General features: G+C 43.3%; 1 protein-coding gene across 4 annotated transcripts in view; it reads right to left on the bottom strand.

Annotated features, from left to right (window-relative positions):
- arhgef25a (Rho guanine nucleotide exchange factor (GEF) 25a) overlaps nucleotides 1-11,489 on the bottom strand; it is a 65,026-nt gene that overhangs the window by 21,909 nt on the left and 31,628 nt on the right. The gene's annotated exons all lie outside the window — the stretch shown is intronic.

The raw sequence follows: 11,489 nt of genomic DNA, 5'->3' as shown, positions 1-11,489 counted from the left end.
AAAGGTTGAAAAAGGTTATTATTTTGGAGAAAATCTCATCAACATCAATATTTCCACTAAATAAGAAGCAAAAAACTAAATTGTTTGATAAAGGACAAGCCTCTCAGACTCTGACCTCGACCGCACCAAACTATTTTTTATATTAGACAATTAATTTAATTTCACATAATTATTTGAAGCCATTTGTTTGTTAAATACTTAATAAAACATATTTACCGTGTTTGATGTTTGTTGTAAATGACGTATAGTCACAAAGAACGAGGTAATTAGTCCAAGTTTGTCGTTTATTGAATGTTCAGAAACTACAGCGGCTGTGATGAGTCACAGCAAATGTAAAACAACCTGAACAGATGATCAACTTGTAAGTCATTATGCTGTTTGGTTCCTAGAGATGAGTATGTATCACCACAAGGGGGCGCCTATTTCCTTTGTTGTTGTACTATTGTACAGAAGAAGAACTAGTCTTCCGTTTTGTTGTAGTAGAGAACATAGGTGATGATGAGGTGCAAAGCGGTAAACTAACGTTACTTTTCTCATGTATGGAAATATAATGTTTAGTACCGTGGAGATCTGGCTTTACGTGGACGAAGTTAAATAAATTGAAAGTGTGGAATACTTCAAAAGTGCGTCCTGCTGTTTTGGGTTAGAGTGGCTAACCGCCGCTGCTAACTCCTTCTCCAACCTCTCGTCGCAGCGTCACAGTTGGCGCCCGAACATATTTTGGACCTTTCCCTCCTGGAAACCGATTCAGCTTCGGACTAGCGGTGATTGTTTTCAAGTTCTTTGTGGATGTCTGTTCCGCGAGGTGGATACAGTTTCTGACCGGAGTACGTCGTCGCGATGAGCTGTCCCGGTCGGATTTAATTCCTGAAAGTCTGCTGAAGAGGAAGATTTAAATGACAAGACCACCGCATGTTAACTAAATTAAATTAATTGCTGAAGGGCTTGGCGAGTTTTGTGGATTATTTTTCAGTGGAGCGGACTATTTTGTGGATTTTGACTTGTTTAACTGCGGAAGGACATGGACAGACTGTGCTGCACAAATACCGCAGCTGTGGCAGCGGAAAGCAACACACCTAGTGAGCTCGTTTGATCATCTTTAAGGAGATTTCATATTTTATATTTGGACAATTGCTCGCCTACGAGCCCTACTGCTGATATAAAAATAAAAGTTAAACAAACTGAACATTAAAGAAAACAAACGTTTTTGTTCATAATCCTGAGGTTTTCTGCTGTGAATATTTCATTTATTTTGCACACTACCATAAAGGTTAAACGAAACAAAATGGCATTTGAACCAGATTTTTCTGTTTTTGACTCTGACATGGATATTGACTCTCTTCAATCTGTACCGCCACATCCAAGAGCCAGTATTTGCTGGGGATGGTGAAGTGCAGGCAGAGGACTGGTTACAGGCTGTGTAACCAGTCCACTGTGAATTTAACTGATGTCCAGATTTTGAATGAGTTGCCGCATTTTCTAACAAAAGAGCCTAGTAAGTGGTTTAAAGCCCTTAGTTCACACATTAGCTCATGGGTACATTTCTGCCAACTTTTCAGAACAGATTTCTGCCCACTGACAACCAAGAAAGAATTCTCAGAGGCATATATACTAGACCGTGTCCAGTCAGTTGATGAACCACTCCCAACATTTGTAGCTCATATGTTGAGTGAGTTTAATAAGCTAAGTTGCCCACCACCTAAAAAAGAGCGTATTCCACTAATATGTAAACATTCACTTGAAAAATACAGGGTGGCGCTGTATGGCTCGCCTGTGTCTTCTGTGATGGAGTTGCTGCTCAGGGCTCATGAATTACATGCTGTGTTGGGACCTGATAGCCACCAGAATCTTCAAAAGAGACACTGGAAGCAGCAGAGGGCTGAGCTACGCTGTTATAAGTGCTCAAGTCCTGGATATACATCAAAAATGTGTCCTGCTTGTAATCAGGACCATATTCAACAGCACGTGTCGGCTCGGTTCCATAATGACCTCACTCCCACTACTTCTTTGGACACACCTGAAGCTGAAACAGACAATGGAAGCTTCAGCCCACCTGTAGATGCAGCACCCCAAAGGCCATCGGGAAACTTCAAGGGGGGAGGATATTTCGTCGAGGCAATCCTCCCTCCAGACGTTACCTGAGCCTCACCTTTCTACTAATGAATTCCACATTCTTGTTCATGTGGAGGACAATGATTCTATTTCTACCTGGAACACTCCATTTAAAACTAAGCTGAACTTTAATGGAACCTGCATCGAGGCGACTGGACACAGGCTCTTCACTTTCGGCTGTACGTGCGGATCTCATTAAAGTTAATAGGATTGGTCCACAAAAAATACGTCAGTGGCAGGGGCCGCCAGTGAGCCTAGCAGACAACGCTCCTTGCCTTCCAGATGGTGTGGCTTGGCTGAGTTTTGGCTTTAAAAACAAACGCTTTTATCAACGCTTTGCCATTATCCATAACCTGTCTTCTCCTTTCATATTAGGGATGGATTTTATGATGAGAGCCTCAGTAACCATCCATATACCGACAAGGACAGTTTTTATTGATGACAGTCCCTGTCCTGCCTTGGATGAAAATGAGGACAACAGTCTTAAACGTTTTCCTGTTGAACAGACTGTTATGTCACTGAACATTTTGTCAGACACCATGGAGTCAAAAGTGGCTGAGGCGAGCCTGGAGGAAACACAAAAATCAGATCTGTATGATCTTCTTTCCCACCACAGCTCCACTTTTGATGGGCATCTTGGACACACTGCAATGGCGGAACGTGATCGATACCGGAACCGCAAAGCCCATAAATCTTCCCCCCATCGCTCATCACCAACCAAAAAGCGTTTGATTGAGGATCAAGTGCGACAAATGCTGGAGGACAACATAATCGAACCCTCTATCAGTCCATGGGCTGCTCCAGTGGTGATTGTGAATAGACCTTGTTCTGATCCAAGATTCTGCGTGGACTATAGGGGTTTAAACCAAGTCACACAAAAGGACTCCTATCCATTACCACGAATTGACGAATCCCTCGACTTTCTGGCAAGAAGAAAGTACATCTCAACTGGCTCGAGGATATTGGCAAGTTGCTGTTTCAGAGGAATCCCGACCAAAAACGACTTTTGTGTCTCACTGTGGCCTCTACCAGTTCCGTGTGCTGCCATTCGGCTTATGCAATGCGCCAGCAACATTTCAAAGGCTCATGAATTCTGTGTTGGCGGGCCTGATCTACAAAACATGCACTGTGTACCTTGATGACATCGTGGTGGCATCCCCCACAGTCGAGCAGCACTTGAAAGATTTGTAGGAGGTCCTGAACAGACTTGAAGCAGCTGGCCTCACTTTAAAACTAAAAAAATATCAGTTCTGTCTGAGTTCACATTTTTGGGTTATCGTATCACACCTGCAGGCATAAAACCTGACCATGATAAAATCAAAACTGTCGTTGATTTTCAGTCACCATCCACAGTGAAACAGGTCAGACAGTTCCTGGGACTCACTGGCTCATCTGTGCTTTGTCCAAGATTATGCACGACATGCTGACCCACTCCACAAGCTCACACAGAAAGACACTGTTTTTCACTGGGATGACAATTGTCAGCAAGCCATGAGTGTTTTAAAAGACCGAATCACGTCAGCCCCTGTGTTAAGATTTCCAGACTTTGCTAGATCCTTATACGTTCATGTTGATGCCTGTGATTTAGGATTGGGCGCTGCTTTGATGCAAAAAGATGAAGAGGGCCGGGACATTGTGGTGTCGTATGCAAGTCGTTCTCTACACAAGGCTGAAAAACCTTGTGCTTTAAAAGACCGAACCAAACATTCTTTTTCAGGGGTTTCATACTCAACCCCTGAAAAGGAATGTTTGGCTGTCATTTGGGCTCTGGAACACTTCAGACCATATGTTGAGGGCCTTCACGTGACTGTTTTCACAGACCACAACAGCCTTAGGTGGCTCATGTCCCATCCAAACCTCTCTGGCCAGCTGGCTAGGTGGTCTTTGAGACTACAAGACTTTGACTTTTCAATTGTCCACAAGCCAGGACAAAACAATGCAGTTCCTGATGCTCTTTCCAGGAATCCCCTGCCAAACCAAAGTGACACGCCCACTGATATCCTTCCAGAACACGCTGTTATAGGCAGTTTGGACCTCAGTTCCCTGCCCTCAGTGTTATTGCCGGATCGTTCGCACATGAGGCAGCTGCAAATGGACAACCCTGTGACGGGTCAGCTCCTCAGAGACACTGAATCAGACTCATCAATTCTGATGAACAGTAAATTCCAAGAACAATATACAGTCTATGACAGTTTGCTGTATTACAGTGACCAAAAGACTGTGTGCAGTTTGCACCCATTAAAAGAACTCAAACTTTTTGCCCCAACATCTCTTCGTGGAACCCTGCTGAGCTATTACCAGGACCATCCCACTGCTGGCCATCTCAGTGTTTCCAAAACACTGATGAGACTACGACACAGGTTATTTTGGCCTGGCATGGCAGGTGATGCCAAACGTTATGTCACCTCTTGCTCGGTCTGCCAACTCACAAAACCAAGTCAACAGAAACAAGCTGGTCTCATGGTCCCTATAGTACCCCAAAAACCCTGGGAAAACACAGGAGTGGACTTTGTGGGTCCCTTGCCCCGTACTCAATCAGTGAATGCTTATTTGCTGGTCTTTGTGGACTATTTTTCGAAGTGGATTGAGGTGTGTGCAGTGAGAGAGGCCACAGCTCAGGTTGCAGCTAGCAAGTTCTTAAGTGAAATATTTGCTAGACATGGTACCCCCACCTATCTCATTTCAGACAGAGACTCTCCCTTTGTTAGTGAGTTGTTTGAACACACTGTGTCAGCTCTAGGCTCAACACATAGGCTTACAGCTTATCACCTGCAAACAAACGCGACAGAGCGTGTGAACAGGACACTTAAAACAGCTATTCGTGCCTATGTGAGTGACAAACACACCGCATGGGACAGGTTTCTACCACAAATCTGTTTTGCACTTCGCACAGCTCCGCATGACAGCACAGGTCTTAGCCCATCCATGATGTTGTATGGTCGTGAGCTGGACACGCCTCTCGATCTAATCACTCAACCAAGCTGTGATGGAGTGGATGACCCAGACGTGCAGTATCCTGAAACTCGGAGAGCCACCCTCAGGGACGCTCATCACCACGCCAGGGCTGTGCTGGATCTCAGCCACAAAAGACAGAAGCACTACTATGACTTGAGACGCCGCCATTCTGCCTTTGGGATTGGTGATCTGGTTCGAGTGAAGTCTCACCCAAGATCAGATGCTTTGGCTAATTTTACGGCTAAACTGGCACCGCTGTTCAAAGGACCCTACCGTGTCAGTCAGAAACTTAGCAATGTGAACTACAGACTGATTGATGTTGAAACGGGAGCCGATGCTGGAGTTTTCCATGTTGTGAACATGCAGCCTTTCCATACTTGGGACTCTGCCAGCTACAAAAAGAATGCCGGTCCGGCTGCACAGGTGGATCACATGGACGATAACCTTGAGGGCAGTTCCCCTCAGACTGATGCCATCCATGACCTCCCTCCAGGTGATGTGTTTTGTGATGTGCCAAATGACGTTCGCCACTCACAGACGCCTCATGGGGTCGATGAGACCAACACTGATGAGACCAAGCTTGACCAAGCTTCAGATTGTGCTGGACGTTACAATCTGAGAGCCCGGCGTCATCCCAGGATAACGACTGGTTGGTCAGACCATAAATGGACAAGTATCTACCATACTGACAGGCTTAACAATATGTAAGGTTACATTTGTTCAGGTTAATGAGTGCATGTAATTTTCAGTTAAATGTGTTATGTTGAAATTTTTGTAGTTACAAAACAAAATCGAAAAAGAATTCTGATGATTCAGGATGACAGTAATTTTGTTGTCACCCATAGTTGCATAGAAAAAATTGTGTTTGTCCCTTAACTGTTTTTTAGAGGGGTTGTGTTCCTAGAGATGAGTAGGTATCACCACAAGGGGGCGCCTATTTCCTTTGTTGTACTATTGTACAAAAGAAGAACTAGTCTTCCGTTTTGTTGTAGAAGAGAACATAGGTGATGATGAGGTGCAGAGCGGTAAACTAACGTTACTTTTCTCATGTATGGAAATATAATGTTTAGTACCGTGGAGATCTGGCTTTACGTGGACGAAGTTAAATGAATTGAAAGTGTGGAATACTTCAAAAGTGCGTCCTGCTGTTTTGGGTTAGCGTGGCTAACCGCCGCTGCTAACTCCTTCTCCAACCTCTCGCCGCACCGTCACAAACTCTAAATCACTCGCACCTTTTTACTCTCGGTCTCGCTCTGTGTCATTTTAGCACACCCGTTGCCATGGCAACCTCCTGCGCTCCACAAGCCGACCAGAAATTATGTTAAAAATATAACATTTAGTCCGTTACAGTATTAGGTTTGCAGGCTTGATATTTATTTTGCGATTATTAATAAACCTCTCATGAACACAGAGGTGGTTGATTAGTTAATTTTAAACTCCTGCTCTGCTATTTATTTTGGTAATGGAACCGAAACGCACAGAATTGCGCAACACCTTGTAGAAACAATAATTACTGAGATTATTATTTTTGTTGTGTCATTAATTTGAACACGTTTTGTTGACTTTGTTGTTCTTTAATAAAGTTACGAACGTTTTAAGCGAGTCAGAGGAGGACGTGCTGGTCTCAGCCTCCTGGCGACGTTCAGTTTGTCACCTAATGCCGAGATCGACTCAAAACCTTCCGCGATCGACATATCGCCCCGCTACTCCAGCAAAGAACGAACAGTTCAGAAACAATATGAAATGGGAAAAAAGTTATTTATTAACTGATTAAGTCGTGTTTTAGATTGTTCTTGAAAAACTAATCAGTCACGGCTGATTAGTGGGTGAACTCACACTGCACAGTGAACCCGTTGATGTTTTACAGCCACTCCTCCTCTCTCTTGCAGGTACTGCGTACTCCCACTAAATCTTTTAGGTGTACGCAGTACCCTGCCGTACCACCTTACTTTCACCCCTGGTTAGCACCATCTCACCTGGCCTGACAACATAAACACAATATTTGGGTGAACAACTCAAACCCGGTAGTTTTTAGAGTGAACACAAGTGGAAAAAATCTAAAAAATAAAAATCTGCTTTGACTTCAAAATCAGTCTCACATAAAAAGGAAACCAAAGAGTACATTTTACATTATTACCATACATGTGTCATCGACACATATCTCCACTCCGAGGCAGGAAAGACAACCGGAGTGAGGACAGCTGACATCTGGCATAAAAAAAACTTTTAAAAAATACACTGGAGGATTTACAGAATCTGTAAAGCAATGTCAAATGCACATGGGAAGTTAGCAGGAGGTTTAGTTGAGACCGGACATCCACTTTAATCTTTTGTGGAGATGATGGGTTGGTAGGAGGGGGCTGGGGGTCCTTGCCTGAGTCTGTTTGTTTTTTCTGTATTGTCTTCAATTCCCATCCTGCCTCATCCTCTCCCCCGCCACCCCCCCAGTCATTCTACCGCAAATTTTCTTCAGTAGCCATCAGTCCTGCAATATTCTTCTAAAGTGTGTGTTCATTTCCAGTTCAGTCATGTTTGCCATCCGTCTTTACGCTTTTAGACCTCTGACCCCCACAACAGAGGGATTCATCTCTCATGCTGTTAGCTTACAATCTGGTCTAATACATCATCTACTTCACCTCAGGTTTCAAGCTGCTGTGGCTGCTGAATTAACTCCTTTTTGTTTTTGAGTAAGCACTCTGCAGCGGAAGTTTCTACTGGGTTTGTAAATCTGTTGCAGTTTTGTTTATAAGGAGATAACAGTGTTTATTATGGTGGCCTCAAAGCAAGATCTTATCCTGGCCCTGAGCAAAGTGGACCCAGACTGCAAACAAAGTACAAACCATTCTGAGTAGGACTGCACTTAAAGCTCTCCTCAGTCTTGTAAACACTTCTTTTTTTCTCTCTCTCTCAAACAAAACACACTACTAGCCTGTGTATTACAGATGCAAAAAATCTTTATCTTAAGGGAGGAAACCAGCAGTAGCTTTGCTGATATTTCATACCTGTCAGAACACAAAGATTTTGGTTGAAACAGCTTTTTCTCCCTATTATTGTCTGACCTGTTCCAGACACTGGGGCATCACGTGCATGTTGCTGGTATAACTAATTGGCATCTCCCCTTTCAACAAACTCCACCCTGCTTTATTAAGTTGGATGCTGTAAGGAAATCTGAGCATACCATAACAAGGAGCTGGGCAGACGGAAGAGATAAGAAACATGACATACTGACTTGTGGGATGTACAAAGAGACAAAACAAAGAATTAATCCTCTGTGAGTTTTACAAGATAGAGAGGACATAACATGACTCTTTTTACCCTCCTATGTCAAGTTCTCTGACCCTCCAGGAGGCACCACATCTTAAAGTTTGCATTTCCCTGCTCACTGTTTATAGATTGAAATCCACAAAGACGCCTGGAGGCAATTTTTTGCATTAATGAGTCATGGTTGTTGGTGATAGATAGATTGGTCTTAGAAACTGCTGATCTACACACAGCCATCCGTCGGGTTTACATCGTGGTCATATGCAGAAAAATATCCATTAAGCAGCAGATGTGTGCATATTGGTCAGAAGAGAATGATCAGAATGGTTTGAGATGATACAGAAAACCATCTAATGAACCACATGTCCAGCTCTAGGGCAGACAGGAAAGAGAAGCATTGACTTCTGCAGGCTGAGAAATTGGACAACAACAGATTGGAAAAATGTTGCTTGGTTTGGTGAGTCTTGATTTCACATTTGCCATAAGAACAAGAAAACATCTATCCGACCACCTGTCACAAATTTAACCTGGCGCTGGAGGTATACTGGTGTGGAGGATATTTTCTTGTCTCACTTTTAACCTCTACAACTGTTAACTTGTGGCACTTGTGGTTACTTGCAGCTGAGTAGCGCACCTCCAGGATATTGCGGAATGGTAGTCTATCAAAATGGATATGCAGCCAACATCTGCAACAATTGTGTCATAATAACACATCAATGTGAACCAAAACCACTGAAGGATGCTAGTGGCCTCTTCACGACTATGTCACAAAGAATTTCTGAAGGCAAAGAGAGAGTCCAGTTGAGCAGTAGAAAAAAAATTGTGCCTAATAATGTGGCCAGTCAGTGTGGAAGCTCACTCTGACATTGATGCAGTTAAGTGTACAGCCAGGAATCACAGAGCATACATCATCCACGGGGCTTATAATGACGATCCTTTCGATCTGTCTCCATGGCAATGCTGCATTATCACTGTGCTCACACTATGGATGAGCTTCCCTGCTGACCCTGCAAAGTTTACTCTCGACATCCTAAGTACCGTCTCAGAAGGAGCTATTAGAGAGATTTTTATAGTGAACTAGCAAAAACTGATAAATAGGGAAAATGATGAGCCTCCCCACAGAAAAAAGGAAACACTCCTCCGCCCACCCCCCACACACTGCCAGATATGTAACACTGATATTGTTATACACCTACAAAAGAGGAAATTGAGGGAAAGAAAAAAATTACATTCCTCCCACTTGCTGTCTTTGCTGTATGCTGTTGGAATCTGATGATATTCATCTCTGTAATGGTCCTACTGTGCACAGATTACCCAGGCTGATTTTGTTAATGCAACTTGAATGTTGTTTAGGTGCTCGCAAAATTAAGAGTCAAAGGCTCGGGGCGACGAGACCGCATTAAGCCGCCCCGCTCTGTGGTGATTTGTTAACGCTGGGCTTTCACCGGTCGCCCACTCATTGTCTGAGAAGCTCCGCTGTGCCTCCTCGGGGGAGCAGAGGGAGGCTCATCCAAAAGTGTTGCACTCTGTGACTTCAGATCCATCGTGACGAGATGCTATGCAGTAGTTCCAGATTTTTCTCTGATGTTTTTCACCCAACTGATATCTGATCTTCTCATTAGGCAAATAAATGCCTAATGAGAATTTAAAAAAATATTCATCCCTTGATGAAGTCCCTTGCAGGAGTGTGTTCATTTCCGTTGAATTCTCAAATTTTCTGCACATATAGAAATGCTTGATTTGATGTACTCTACTCAGAATTTACCTATTAGATTCTCAAATAAACACAAAGTGGTCAATAATGTTTACATTAAAGACTTTTAAATTACACATGTTTACAAATTAAAATCTGTAATCTCTGAAATGTATTGGATTTGACCTGCATGAGCTGATATCTTTATAGATACAAGTCCAAAAGTGGATTGCTACCAGCTTTTCACATCTAAAGAAATTTATTTGCTTATTCTTCTTTGCAAAATGTTCAGACTGCACTGAGAGACTCTATGAAAAGAATCTCAGTTTTATTGGCTTAGTGTTGCCTAGCAGCTGCACTCCACTCTGGTCTTTTGATGCTGACAGATTTTTTTTTTACAGGATCAACTTAAAATTAGCTCCATCCACCTTCCCTGACGAAGAAGCCCGTCTCACAGCATGATGCTGCCACCACCATGTCTAACAGTGGCAGTTGTATTCATTGCTTTATCGTTCTCCACTGCTTTATTTCCCCTCTATTGTAGGTATATTCTAGAATAAATGGGGGTGAATACAAATGTGCTGCACACTTTCTAACCTTTTATTTGAAGGGAAAAAAACACACACACACTATCTAATCAATAGCTGTTTGTTTTTTAATTTATTTTCATTCAACAGAAGTTTAAGACCAATTATTGCATGAAAACTGAGCAATGCATCCTTTCAAACTGAATCAGTCTTGAGTTTCCACCCAGACCAGTTTGGACTTTCAACTACCGGCGTCCGTCTTTTCCGTCGCGCTCCAGGGTGAATCGACTCTGAGTTTAATTGCAGATGAATGGAATGATGATTAGGGAGATGTAACGTTACAACACTCTCTCACAAAGATTATAAAAAGTATATTGAATGGAAACTGAAGTTCAAATGGGAATCCCTAACGTTATTGAACCACAAAGGAACAAGGTAGAAATGTTTGGGACGATGGAGTTGATTTACGAGCTTTCGCTGATAATCCACCGGAAGTCATCTCCTCCAACTTCCCCGTATCGATCGGCTGCTGAGTGAGAGCTGCTGAGCTGGCAAATCTGCCTAAAAGCGTTGGCTGTAATGGAGCAAACTTGTTCGCAGCCCCTGCGCGGTGGAGCTCTTTGTCGAGCCTGCGTGGTCTCTCAGGACCAAAGGCAATTTAGGCATTGCAGCACTCCTCCGATAAACACAAACATGCAGAAGTGCAGATGCCCAGAAACGTGCATGTATTAAGATGAACCGCTCAAGGACATTTTTTTTTCCACAACCCAGATGGTGCGTGTCTGCAGTGCGGCCACCTGTGAAGTGGAAAACGTGTCAAATGTCCAGCTGAGTATGAGATGGAGCTGCCAGTCATTGTCAGCACCTCACAGATAATACGTGCAAAGGTATTAGAGCTGTAATTTCACAGCTCTGCCCTCACTGACTGGAAGAACTCTCAG

Source organism: Poecilia reticulata, linkage group LG7 (assembly GCF_000633615.1).
Source record: "Poecilia reticulata strain Guanapo linkage group LG7, Guppy_female_1.0+MT, whole genome shotgun sequence".
Classification (NCBI taxonomy): Eukaryota; Metazoa; Chordata; class Actinopteri; order Cyprinodontiformes; family Poeciliidae; genus Poecilia; species Poecilia reticulata.
Note: the sequence above shows the minus strand (reverse complement) of the source record. Positions and strands in the feature narration are given on the sequence as shown.